Source organism: Panthera tigris, chromosome C2 (genome assembly GCF_018350195.1).
Source record: "Panthera tigris isolate Pti1 chromosome C2, P.tigris_Pti1_mat1.1, whole genome shotgun sequence".
NCBI classification, from domain to species: domain Eukaryota; kingdom Metazoa; phylum Chordata; class Mammalia; order Carnivora; family Felidae; genus Panthera; species Panthera tigris.
Genome location: NC_056668.1, coordinates 13,459,433 through 13,473,722, shown reverse-complemented (window position 1 = coordinate 13,473,722; position 14,290 = coordinate 13,459,433). Strand labels below are relative to the sequence as shown.

Genomic DNA, 14,290 nt, shown 5'->3' with positions numbered 1-14,290 from the left:
GAAACAATGGTTCTCAGACACCGGACAACAGGAGCCCAGGACAGTGACCCCCAACGGACTGGACACAATGAGGGGAGCCCTACCGTTGCCCAGGAGAGGAAACCCAGGTGGGGCCGCCCAGAGTGTAAGAAGACCAAGCTCAGACGGATTACGTGCCACCTTGCCATTTGAAACGAGCAGGCCAACGAGCTTACCGAACGCAGAACCGTGTGTTTCTTGATGACAAGTGGTCACCACCATGAAGACCATGGCGAAGAGCTGGAAAGCCTTCTTCCCCACACTCCTAAACCCAAAGTCCAGGCGTGACCTCATAATGACTTCTGATTTCCTCTTTTCCTAACAGATCATTGTCCCCTCCCGACATCAGCCCCCAGATGATGTACTTCCCAGCACAGTTACAGTTTACCGCATCTCCCATTTTTCCAATTTCCAAACTCCATGGCACAGGGGAAGGGGGTGGGCTCAGGGCAAGACCCACAGGCTCCAGAAGGAAGCCAAGAGCACTGCTGGGACATCTGTGTTAACAGCTCGGCCTTTCCCACTCTCTGTGTTGTTCTGGGTTTGCCAGACTGGTGACCTCTGGGCCTGGCAGGCAGTAGGCACGCAATGAATAATTACTGAATTCATTCATTCGTTCATTAGTGAATGAACAAAATGCTATGGCTAAAAATCTCAGGCAACATGTATCTTCTTTTCTCAATTCATAATCTATTCATGTTCGGGTCAACCTAAACAACCAGTTAGACACCCTTCTGTTCTGAGCGGATTAATTCTTCACTTCCTCACTGACAGTGATCCCCAGGGGTCACATCAAGAACTTGAGGGCCACCAGCCGTGCACCCCTCTGCCTGTACTGAACCTGTTTATAGAGGAACAATGGAATCGCATTCCACAAAGAGCAACTTCAGACTTCAGTCTTCAAGTCTTTAAAACCAACATCCAACTTCATTCAAGTTAGCCTTTGAAAGGCTCCTAGCGCTAGAGTTTAAAGCAACAAGGTAATGCAACAAGTTTTAAAAAAAGCGGGGGGGGTTTCTTCTATGGACCCAGGAACATATAAAACTCTACAGATACATAGCTACAAGGCCACTCAATGCCTTGTCAATTAATACAAACAAAACTGTGGGGCACCTGGGTGGCTCAGTCAGTTAAGCATCCGACTCCTGATATTGGCTCAGGTCATGACCTCTGGGCTAAGAGCAGAGCCTGCTTTGGATTCTCTGTCTCCCTCTCTCTATCTGCCCCTCCCCCACTCATTCATTCTCTCTCTCTCTCTCTCTCTCTCTCTCTCTCTCTCTCCCCTCCACTCTCAATCAATCAATCAATCAATCAATTCACATTAAAAAATACAAACAGCAGCACCTGGGTGGCTCAGTCGGCTAAGCGTCTGACTTCAGCTTAAATCATGATCTCATGGCCCGTGAATTCAAGCCCCACGTTGGGCTCTGTGCTGACAGCTCAGAGCCCGGAGCCTGCTTCAGATTCTGTGTCTCCCTCTCTCTCTCTGCCCCTCCCCTGCTCGCTCTCTCTCTCTCTCTGTCTCAAATAAATAAACATTAAAAAAATAAATAAAAGATATAAACAAAACTGTAATTAACTCAGGGAAAATAACTGATCCAATCATCACACAGAAAGTCCCGGGTGGCTCACACATTTCTGCTACACACAGCGTTAATAATAAAATGACTTCCACTCACATAGCAACTAACAGATCAGTGACAGAACTGAACAGACACGGTCCAGGAAGTGATGAGAAAAATGGCCTGGGCTTTCTCAGCCCTTCTTTGCCTTTGTGAACTCGGGGTCTGCCATCAAGACCCTTCTCACATGTCACCTGCTCCATGAAGCCTCCCTTCACATCTGTAAGGAAACTCGGCTATTCTGTCCCCTGCCATCCCACAGAATGTTAGCCCATCCCATCCACCGTAGGAAGTGTTTCCATCCATGTTTCCATCCACGCATCTGCCTCTGGTTGTGTCGAGCCCCACAGCTGCCACACGGCAACCATCTGATGAACAGCTGACCCTCAGCCCCTGTGATAAGTTCCTTTAGACAAAGAAACGTCATCACTGCAGTGAACATTAAAACATTTACATTTTTCTCATCTCAAAAGTAACCTGTCTCCATTAAAATCTGGAAAATACATCACACAATAGAGAAAAACAGCCCTTTACTGTTCAAACTGCCAGGCTTCCAAGTCTATTTTTGGTATAAATATAACCAAGTGAAGAACATATTATATATCCGGTTATTTGTCTTACTTATTTTATTAACATACCCTAAAAATGCTCCCATGTCATTAAAAAATTATTTAAATTATGTTATATGGATATTCTATCATTTCCTTAATTCCAGATAGAGAAATTTAAAGGGGCTCCATTTTATTTTTTTATTTTTTTATTTTTTTTTATGGGACTCCATTTTAGAAAGACTCCATTTCTGCTATTTCTCTGCTACACCCCATTTACTCACATTCTATATCTCACCTGGCATCTGAGTAGACCAAAGAAGCTATGTTCCTACTCAGAGGGGGAAGCAAGAAAGTTAATCATTCTCTGAGCTTCACTGTAGGCCCCCATACACCTGACAACATCTAAGAAGAACCAGGTCCCGAGCGTGTTCCAGGACATTAGCTTCAGACAAACCTTGGTTGACACTGACGTCAATACCTGCTACCTTTGGTGATTCACGGAATGACACTCCCCTTTGATTGGCTCCTACCCTGGATGCCTGAAGGAACACATACCTTGGACCCCTTTCCAAATAACCCTCTACCTCCAAGCGATAAGGAAACTCTCCTTTCTTTCCCAAGTCTCCCAGATACTCTGTCTGCCATATACAGAGTAGAATATGTCACATCCACTATTCAATAAACTCTGCTCTCACTTCCTCCTGGCTTTGAGTTTGATTTCTCTCTCGCAAGAAGCCAAGGACCCTCTTGGCTCATCCTAAGGGATCCCCCTCTGGGTCCTTGGACCCAGCCTGCCTACATCAATTTCTTCATTTTTGGACAGTTAGATCACTTCCAGTAGCTTGGAATGGACACTATACGGGTAGATCTTTGTGCAAATCTCAGATTGCTTTATTAAGAAAAGATCCACCATTTTGGAAGTGAAGACACAGGAACTTGTGAATAAGCAGCGACCTTCATCATCTAGTCCTTACAAACCCCCAGACAACAAAAAGGCCCGAGAGGTGACCGTGTTACTAAGTCACACATATGGGTTTGTGGAGTTGACACTCTTGTGCTGTGTTTCTCAAACAGGGCACTGGAGAGAGTTAACAGATCTGTGCACAGACCTACCTTAAACTGATGCGTCAAGACGTAAACTCTTTTTCTTCTTTTCTTCCAGAAATCTCTCTCCCATAGCCTCCTCCTTACTCCCTACTAATTGTTCAGAAGCCCTTCCAAGGTCAAATCAGAGTTTCATAACCTTGGCAGTACGGGCATTTTGAGCTGGATAATCCCCAGTCGTGGAGAAAGTAGAGGGGGCTCAGGGCACGGTAGGATGTTTAGCAGCGTCCCCGGCCCGCACCCAGTAGGTGTCAGTAGCAAACCCCAAGCTGCAATAGTCAAACTAACTCCAGACACCGCCAAGTTTCGAAGGGCAACTACATTTGCAGCTGAGAGCCACTGATTAGCCACTTAGTTGTTTGATGATAAAGGCAGGGATATGGCCAGCCAGAACTGAGAATCTGGTCTCAACTACTTTGCTAATGATAACTGACTGATGGTGTTCACCTGGTATCATGTCCAGGGAAAAGGGCTACAGTTGATTGGTGATGTCTGCCATGGGCTGGGAATGGGTATTTGCCGCCTCCATTTCTTCACCAAACCAGCTGGACGGAAGGTGGGGATTGGCACATTTAAAACTTGCCTGCAAAGAGACCCAGTGCCATCTGCCCTTGACTCCATGAGAAAAATAACATAAACCTTGAACGCATTCTACTCTAAAATGCATTTAAGGGGCACTTGGGTGGTTCAGTCAGTTAAGCATCCAACTTCGGTTCAGATCATGGTCTCACAGTTCATGAGTTTGAGCCCCGCATCAGGCTCTGTGCTGACAGCGTGGAGCCTGCTTCAGATCCTCTGTCCCTCTCTCTCTGCACCTCCCCAGCTGGTGCGTGTGTGCTCTCTCTCTCTCTCTGTCTCTCTCTCTTGATCTCTCTCTCTCTCAAAAAATGAACATTTAATAAAAAATAAAATAAAATAAAATAAAATAAAATAAAATAAAATAAAATAAAATAAAATAAAATAAAATAAAATAAAATAAAAATCCATTTGACTGGTAACATGCTATGAAATGACCCCTAAGAGAAACATAATTATTTGTCATTAATTATAAACTTCCTTGGGATGCTTGGGTGGCTCAGTCAGATCCAACTTCGGCTCAGGTCATGATCTCATGGTCAGTGAGTTCGAGGCCTGAGTCGGGCACTGTGCTGACAGCTCAGAGCCTGGAGCCTGTTTCTAATTCTGTCTCCCTCTCTCTCTGCCCCTCCACTACTCATGCTGTCTCTCTCTCTCTCTCTCTCTCTCTCTCTCTCTCAAAAATACATAAACGTTAAAGAACAAATTTTAAACTTCCTATACTATCTGAGCAAGCTGCACATTACTAGAGGCTGGTAAGAAACAGAGCTGACTCTACCCACACAGCCTCAAAAAGCTGGCAGTATCGAATGCTAACCCAAAAAACCACAATTTTCATGAAAGGAAACGGAACCACTCTCTTCTGCACCAAGTAATCCATGTGTAAAGAAACAGAGAGAAGACACTTTCCAAAAACCACTGGTTGTACAATAATATAAGGACTAATGCAGAACACATCAAACTGAGAAAGAAGAAAAGTATGGATTACTTCTACTTCCGATGGTGAACGGGCTCTTGATTCTCCACAGTGTAACCCTGCACCGTTACTAACCTCCCTGTGCCTCAGCCTCGGTTTCCCTCACCGGGTAAAACAGAAATAAACAGCACTAACACCTTCTAGTGCTGTTAGGATGAGGAAGTAATAACCAAGGCTGTAGACAGTAAGGGGTCTCTCAGGGTCAGTTAATACTGTTTGGTATCAGTACTATATTCAGGCTAGAAAGCATCCACTAGCCTGTGTCAGTTGCCACTTTCCACTTGCCGGTAGCTTAGCGACTGACGGTGCTGAGAAATTAGAAACCCCAAAGAGTCTCATTCAAAGCCTCTATATTCACAATCTAGTTTCCCCTTACGATTGCGATTTCTCCAAACCATTATCTCATTGAAGATCCAAATATTCCTTCTCACTCCACCAACTTTCCTTGGTGGAGTTTGGGAAAACTGTCTACACTTGTCCCTCCCCACCCTCAGGTATGTCCCTGGCCTGATTTCTGACAAAAGTAAACTCAGCCCATTTAAAAATCATACCACAAGGGCATCTGGGTGGCTCAGTCGCTTAAGAGACTGACTCGGTTTCAGCTCAGGTCATGATCCCAAGGTTGTGGGATCGAGCCCCACATCAGGCTCTGCACGGAGCATGGAACCTGGTTAGGATTCTCTCTCTCCCTCTCTCTCTGCCCCTCTCCCACTCGTTCATTCTCCCTCTCTCTCTCTCAAAATAAATAAATTTTAAAAATAAAAAATAAAAATCACAATACAAATGGCCAAGTCAGTAGCAGATGCTGTCAGAGTTTTCATGGTCCCTGATCAGTGATCAGAAGAGGTTAAGAAAATCCTTATGTCTTCAATGGGTTTGAAGAGACAAATGAAAGAGAGGGAAACCATCCATTGTAGTTAGTTGCTGAGGAAAAGCAGCACACCTCCTGCGCTCCCCATTCTGGTCTCCAGCACCCCATTATGTAATGAGGTGCCATAAGGTAACATCCTGGTGTGTTCCCAAAGCAGAAGAGTATCAACAAGATGATGATGGGCCACGGGGAAGAAGAGATAACCCTGACCATTTGATGAGCTGATCTGAACAGGTCTACACATGTTACCAAACCTAGAACACGGACAGAAAAATCAACTGCATTTTGTTTGCTCAACTTCTCTTTTCACTTTGGAAAGACTCACTGTTTTCTGTGTGAATAATCCCAGCATGACAGAATCATGGAACCTTGGGTCTAGAAGGTACTTGGCAATCATTCTACACATCGTTTCTCAAGGTGTGGCCAAAGTAACCGCTACATCAGAATTACATGGACACTCGTTTGCAATGAAGACTGACAAGTTGGTGTCGAACAAAACTCATACCCTCTTCCTCTCACCTACGTTTCTCAGCCTCTTTTAAAGAGAAATGTGACTACGTGACATGATTCTAGCTGATAAAATATGAGTGAAAAAAATGTGCCCTCCTTCGTACAAGCCTTTGCGCTCTCTCCCCTCCCATGATTTGACTCACAGGAATACGGCAACCAAGGAAGGCACATGTTGGAATGACAGAGCAACCATATAAAAGGATCTTGGAATCACATTTGGGAGAGAACTTTATGTGGACAAGAAATAAACTTTGTTGGGTTAAGCCACTGTCATTATGGATTTTCTTTCAGGAGTGTGCCTTCCCTGTGAATAATGCATAGACAATGTCCCATCTTGAACACATCAAGTAAGATTCTAGAGGATGTTAAGGAAAAATCATTCTGATGGCTGTTAAAACGGTAAGGAAGACTTTATTGAATATTATCAATAGGAATATTGCAATAGGGGAGAGAAGTCAAACTCAAATACAACAAGGACAAGCGGGGATCTATAGCAAAGGAGCACTCGGGTGAGGGGGGTCCGTCAATAGGAAAATCAGCATGAGGAGACATCAACCATCAGGGATTCCTGCTAAACTAGCATAACGGGATTCTTGGCAAAGGCAGGCCAAGGATGTAAAAGGTGGGGGGTGAGGAATTTTATCAGATATCAAGGGTGGGGATAACTTAGCAGGATTCTTTGCAAAGACTGGGCTGGGCAGGTCAAAGAGAGAAGCAGGGGCCAAGGTCAAGGCCTAGGAAAAAAGAGAGCTCAATTAAAGAGAGCTGATTAAATTCGGTCCAGAAAAGAGACTTCATCAAGGTAGGGCCATGGAATCCTGCATGTTATTAAGATTTAGGAAGGAAAATCATCTGAGCAGCGAGAAGTACCCTACTATACCAGGTCACACAGACAAATATATTGAAAGAGCCAAGACCAGAAGTCTCCAGTGATCAGTCAGGTTCGATTCAGTGTTTTAGTGAACCGCTATACTAAATACCAAGTTCAACTGCGACTCTATCCACGTAGGTTATCCAGGATCAAAAGCAACTTTTAACTACTTTAATTTAAGCAGAAAGCATTCCTACCTAAAAGGTGGAAATCCTGGACTCTTCCCCTTCACGTTGCAGTTTTAACTCTGAAGAACAAAGCCAAGAAGGTCTGGGAAGGAACGGGTTACAGGAGAGCCCAGTGTGAGGCATGGCCAGGCTTGTCCGATTCCCCAACTGTCTGTAGTCATTGGGAATAACTGGACCCTCCGGTAATATGCAAAGAATATGAAGAGGCATTTCGGAGTCAGATCCCCAGACATTATAAAACAATAGGAAGTGGGGGGAGACAACATTTTCCCACAAGACTCTTAACCTTAGAGAGCCACGTACCCCCACAGTCTAAACACTTTTCAGAACTGGGTTCAGAGTCTATCGACCATTCTTCTATACATCCTCACTAATTTAATGCTTTGCCCTTTGAATAAGGGGTTGAATTTTTTGGAAAAAAAAATTTTTAAGTTGATTTATTTATCTTCAGAGAGAGAGGGATGGTGGAGAGAGACAGAATCCCAAGCAGGCTCCGCACTGTCAGTTCAGAGCCTGAGACGGGGCTGGACCTCACAAACTGTGAGATCATGACCTGAGCTGAAATCAAGAGTCGGATGCTTCAAGGACTGAGCCACCCAGGCACCCCTGAAAATGGTTTCTAACAAATAATCATGCAGAGTGAAGCATTAATATTCCTTTGGCGCTCTATTTTGCTTCTAGCCTCTTCCTCTGCCTTGCAAATCTGCCCGTTGAAGACTTGTTGACCAGCAAGCCCCGTGTGCCCATTTTAAATGTCCCCTTGTAAGAAACTCATCTACCCACCACCACCACCACCACCTCTGGAATAAAATCCCCAGACCTTAGACTCTTGTGGCTCAAGTTGTGAATCTCTTGCAGCTTTCAAAGTATAATTTCTGACATGCTAATTGGACCAAAAAGGGGGTGGGGGTGGAGGTCCCTATTGCATAGCCATGGTTTCTACACCAAGCCCTTAATTATTATGGTTTTCCAAGTTTTCATTCTCAAGCAGGCTAACAGTATCCCTACCCCTCTTGCAAATCCCTAAAAACTAGGATTTGGAATTCAGTGAAGGCAGCATAAATCTGACTCGTCATGTAATATGAAACATCAGACACAGTTGGCTCCCATGCAAGTCATTTACAACATATTCCATGAAAGCTGGACCTCAGGCAGTGTAACCTCCCCAAAAAGTCAAAGAGAAGCCACGGTCTGTAAACCGTTCATCCCTGGACCCTCCTCGGTCTCAAATTAAAAGAGCCAGGAGGATAGAAACTGATGAGATTTCATTAAGAGAAAAGATTCAGGAAAATCAATCCTAACCAGGTTAGCTCCCAGCAACAGGACCCATGTTTATATGGATGGCGTTAAAGATACAACAGCAGAAATTACAACGGCGGTTGTCAAACAACTTTTAATACACTCTCCTAAGCAGACGCGCTTCGATTTAGAATTTGCATTGGCTCCTCCTGCCGTGAAAAAGCACAGCTCTGACAGCCTGCACCAACAGAGGAAAACAGCAACTGAGGAATACAGCTTCCTGATTTAAAACTAATAGATCAATAAGGCAGGCTTCTACTAAATTCCCTACTGCGTTAAATTGCAGAGGAGGCGTGCAATAGCCACCATGCCACGATGGTTTTAAAGGATCGGGGGTCCGGACTAATGAATTTCATGCTCATGCTCTGGGAATTTACAAGGAAAAAATTCAGGATAGATGGCTAATTGCTACAGTAGTAATTCCATATTTACATTCCCCAAAGCAAGGAAGTGAAATTTGTCAGCTTGAGGAAAATGAGACTGGACCTCAGATAATGACCTAATGTCCAAATTAACTGAAGGCTACCATTAACCATTTAACAATAAAAAAAATATACATCAGCAACCCCTTCTAAGAACAAGAGAAAACTTATTCAACTACTGCTTTTGCTACAGACAATTTTACATTCAGTAACAACTAGGTAACGTTTCTATGGGAAATGTCACCTACCATACGGAATGCATCAAGTGTCACAGGCTAACGTGAGAAACAGTCTATGGGTAATGAAACCCTTCAGCTCTGGGGCCTCAGTTTCTTAATCTGTAAAATAAAGGATCTAAATTCATTTTATCACTATGCCCCTGCTAGCTTTAACATCCTGTAATGCCATCACAAGCCTTACTGTGGTGAGGACAAGTGTCTTCCAGAATGTTCTTTCACCACAGATCTTTCATATTACATTTTGGTTTTGCTGAAGGGAGGGCAACACGTGCTCCGGAAGACTCCTTCATGTAAGGTGCAAATTTTATGGAAAATGACCTGGTAAATCAAGGAAATGGTAAGCTTCCCCTTGCCATTCTGGATGTTACCTACAATTCCAATAAAAGAGACTCAGGCCTTTGGCAGCCACATAGAATCCTGACTATTGTCCCACATGCCGCCCCAACACTACGTACCTGGCAGAGATTTCGAACACTCAAACTCCTGGCAACACCCAAAAGTTTGTTTTCTTTTTTCTTTTTTTAGTGTTTATTTATTTTTAAGAGAGAGAAAGAGACACAGAGTGCAAGCGGAGAAGGGGCAGAGAGAGAGGGAGCCACAGAATCCGAAGCAGGCTCCAGGCTCTGAGCTGTCAGCACAGAGCATGAAGTAGGGCTCGAACCCATGATCTGAGCTGAAGTCGGACGCTCAACTGATTCAGCCACCCAGGTGCCCCAAGCCTGTTCTATTCTGAAGAGACCCACAGTATCCCAAATCCTTATAAAAATCCAAGCATCAATGCTACCATCCATTACATCCTGAGTTGGAATGTGTCCACTGAATTTATCAGCTAGCCTTCCCTGACGCAGGGAAACAAAGGCAGTCAGGGGGAGGAGGGCAATGGAGGGGAGACGGGTTTTGTTGCCCATTTGGGCTTGGGCTTTGGGGAGTTGCAGGAGGGGTTTTTTGTCATTATTTTCTTTTCTAAACTAATTCTGCCTTTAGCTACAATTCCTGCAGCTAAAAATTATCAGCAACCTCTTGCAGTTACGTAGCAAAGATGGGTATGTGAGTTCCGGCTATCCCACGCGCCCTGTCCTGGATGCCCACTCGAGGGGCAAGGGGCCGCGCACCATGCCATCTGTCCCCACAATTCCGTGCGCTCACTCCCGCAGAGCTCACTGGACCTGCACCGGAAGCCTGCATGCGGGCTTTCTTGCTGGGGCAGCACCACAGGACCAAGTACAAGGTGATGGGTACTACTGAACAAGGAACAGGGAGCCCCGAGTAAAACGCAAAGAACGCAAAGGACACAGAGAAATGGCACAGAGCATCCACAACATACGAACGAGAGGTATTCATTCACCACGGTCAGGAAGGCCTTCTGCTCCGGTGACAGGCCCCCTGCAGCACCCAGGCCACTCTCAGCCAGCCCACCAAAGCTCTTTCCATCCAGGATGTGCTGCATGTTTTCAATGAGAAGTGCTAAAAACAGAAAAGCTGTAAAGCGTGCAAATTAAAGCAAAACAGTAAAGTGCAAAAGGAAAAACTTTATCCATAGTAAAAGCTGGTGTTTAAAGAAAAGCAGATTTAATGAGAATAGGGTGGCCAAAGACATTCTCAGAAATTCTGGAGTGGGCCAAGACCTGCGGCCTTGTTTACTATTAAGAATTTCAGGTTAGGGACGCCTGGGTGGCTCAGTCGGTTGGGCATCCGACTTCAGCTCAGGTCCTGATCTCGCGGTTTGTGGGTTCGAGCCCCGCGTCGGGCTCTGTGCTGACAGATCAGAGCCTGGAGCTTGCTGTGATTCTATGTCTCCCTGTCTGTTTCTGCCCCTCCCCCACTTGTGTTCTCTCTCTTTCAAAAAATAAACTCTTTAAAAGAAAGAAAAGATCAGAGAAGAGAATCTAAGTTAGAAGTACACCACCACAGAGAAACCCAATGACAGAGGCCAACCATGGAGGTGCTGCGCAAACGTTCCCAACTCTGCCTGTGACTTCGGGGTACAACTTCCCTATCACTCAGGACTCCACATTCAGAACCACGGCAGCTCTCGGGAGGCATGAACTAGGACCAGACAGGCTAGAAAAATCCCCAAATTCTGGGCACGAGTTTTTTGGGTCAGAGAGTCCAACTCTACCCAGTTGAGTCCCCTGGCCTCCACTCCTCAAGATCCCTATGGTCAAAGAACTTGACCTCTCCCTGCCTCGGTTTCCCCATCTGCAACACCAAATGTGCTAGCGGCATCCACCTGCGTGGACTGTTCTGGGGAGCCAACGAAGCAATGGACGTTAAGGACTTAATCCAACGCCAGACACAGAGTAGAGACGCGAAAAAAAAAAAAAAAAAAGTAGCCGTTGTTTTTAATTAACCCCTAGTTCCCTCCACAACATTTCCACTCAGAAAATCTACGAGGTACTTCCCCAGAGAAACCTGCCTGGCAATTGCCACAACTCCCTCTTCTGTCTTGGGCAGGGCTGGGGTTGGCATCAGGACTGTCTACTACACAAAGTACCAGGAGAGCAGCACCCTACGGATTGACCAAGAGCAAGCAAACACTGCTCACACACAGGCATAACGGGACGAGGCAGGAAAGCAAGTGTCTGGCAGGCTATGAAAAAAAAGTAAGTTGCATGGGGCCGGGGGGCGGTGGGGGGGGGGGGGTGGGGGGGACAGCAACCACATACCCAACCGCCTCGCCTCCCTGCTCAGTGTGGAATCTCTGGGATGTCGGAGATGCTCGAGAAGGCCGCAGCTGTAGAAAACAGGACTCCCTGAGCCCTGCGGAGCACTACTGCCCTTCTGCCCTCCCCACCACTGGCTGTCCTTTCACAGAGGCAGGGCTCCACTCCCTCCCCCTCCCAGATAACTTCGGAGCCTACCAAAAGAATCAGGATCCCGCCCCCTCCCAAACCATCTCCTTTATTTCAATTTTTTTTTTAACATTTATTCATTTTTGAGAGACACAGCGTGATTGGGAGAGGGGCACAGAGAGAGATAGAATCCAAAGCAGACTCCAGGCTCCGAGATGTCGGCACAGAGCCCGAGGCGGGGCTCGAACTCACGAATAGTGAAATCATGACCTGAGCTAAAGTCAGACACTTAACCGACTGAGCCACCCAGGCACCCCAAACCATCTCTTTTCAAAGGGGTCGCACCCAAGTTGCTTATCATAAACAAGACATTGTCTCCTATTCCAGAGAAGTAAGTCTAAGACACACTTCTCCAAAGAGTTTCCCTGACGTTCCAGAGGAGGCAGGTCCTACGTAACCACAGCAATTCCACTGCTGTTAGGGAGTGCTGCGCTTTCTCCCAGGCGCCCTGCTTCCCACCCACCCAGATCTAAGTTCCTTCACGGCAGAACTCTCTGCATCTTGCTTCCGGGCGCTTTGCAAAGTGCAGAAAACACAACAGGCATCCAAAAGACCCCAACGCAAAGAGCCGCCCTGACTCTCAGAGAGGCCGGGGACACTGGCGGCCTCTCCCCTTTTGAGAGTCCATGAAAACAGTCCTTGGGGGCTTCAGACATCGTTAAATAGCAACTAATCAATCCAGAAGTCAATTAAGCTAAGAAGGTAAACAGAATTGAAGAGGAAAACGGGCCATCCAAGATGGATAAGGCTGAGGCCCCACGTGCTGGGACAGACCTCGCCATCTGTGTTACACCAGAGTGATCTGTAGCTCTGAGGTGAGCACCGACCAGGTAGCAGGGGTGGCGGGCAAGGGGGCCACAGGCATTCCGGTGCTGGCCATCAGTCATGCCCGCTGTCTGGGATGCCCAACCACAGACAGAGCCAGCCGAAGGGACAGGCGTAATGAGCGACTCAGATTGCCAAAGAGCATGCTTGATTTAGTGCACCACATTTTTCTCATGCATTTTTCAATTCAGTTAATTCACCCAACATTATTTTAATAAAAAAAAGAAATAGTACCGTCTATAGGGAAGTTAGCCAAGTCTACACACGGTTGAATAATCCAATTCAAGTGACCTTGATGATTTCAACAGGAAGGTGGAGAGGGGTAGGGGTGGGGAGAGGGGGAAAGGGTGAAAAGCACCAGGTGTAAGTGGTGTTCAGAGAAAGGCGCAATCAAGGAGGCTAGGGAGGGGTGAGGGATGGCTTCAGAGGATTAACAAGGCAGGGGGGGGGGGTGCTCCCGAGGACACTCCTGGAGGGACAGACAAGCTCCGCACCATCAGGGCAGGAATTCAGGAATGAGGCAAATGGCTCATCGCAAAAAGGTTGGCCAATCAGGCTAACATCAGACTCTAGGAAAACCCAACACGTGTGTGTGTGTGTGTGTGTGTGTGTGTGCACGTGACAGAGAGAGAGAGACAGAGAGAGGGATACAAAAACCAGGGTTTAGGAAGTACGATTTCAAAGGGCATTTCAAGGAACATAAAAGGACTCAGTAAGTGAAGGGGTAATAAAATGACAAAGAAAAACAGATGTCAACACTAACACTCAGGATAAACACCTGGTGTCTGGAAGATTGGCGGTTATGCTCATAGATATAAGGGAGTCAGAAGCGGAAAAACAGTGAGTCTGGTTTCAAGATGAGATTCCCAGATCAGTGAGCCACTCTATGGAGGGCACACGCTAAGGGGACCCCTGATGACCCCCGCCCTTGTACGACCCCCGCCTCGATTGTGTGCAGGACCCAAGAGTTGAATTTAAAGAATGGAACAGCAAAGGTGATGGGACATCACCCTACTGGTTATATTTCATTTTAGAAGATCTGTCTTGGGGCACCCGGGTGGCTCAGTCGGTTGAGCGTCCGACTTAGGCTCAGGTCATGATCTCACGGTCCGTGAGTTCGAGCCCCGCGTCGGGCTCTGTGCTGGAGGCTCAGAGCCCGGAGCCTGCTTCGGATTCTGTGTCTCCCTCTCTCTCTGCCCCTAACCCCCTCGCATTCTGTCTCTGTCTCTCTCAAAAATAAACATTAGAAGAGCTGTCTTAGTAAGCTGAGGCTTTTTTTTTTTTTTTTTTTAAAGAGAGAGAGAGAGAGAGCACTTGTGTGTACACACAGGACAGGGGTAGAGAGGGAGGGAGAGAATCTTACGCA

The 14,290-nt window shown here is 46.3% G+C and overlaps 1 protein-coding gene across 2 annotated transcripts in view; it reads right to left on the bottom strand.

Annotated features, from left to right (window-relative positions):
• Positions 1-14,290, bottom strand: part of TIAM1 (TIAM Rac1 associated GEF 1) — a 382,305-nt gene that overhangs the window by 282,886 nt on the left and 85,129 nt on the right. The window contains exon 1 of one of the 2 annotated variants that reach the window (XM_042999077.1): positions 195-502. The exons of the other annotated variant lie outside the window; for it this stretch is intronic. The gene's annotated coding sequence lies outside the window, so the exon portion shown is untranslated. Of the gene's footprint in view, positions 1-194; positions 503-14,290 lie in introns of those variants that run through there. 2 annotated transcript variants of the gene reach the window in all.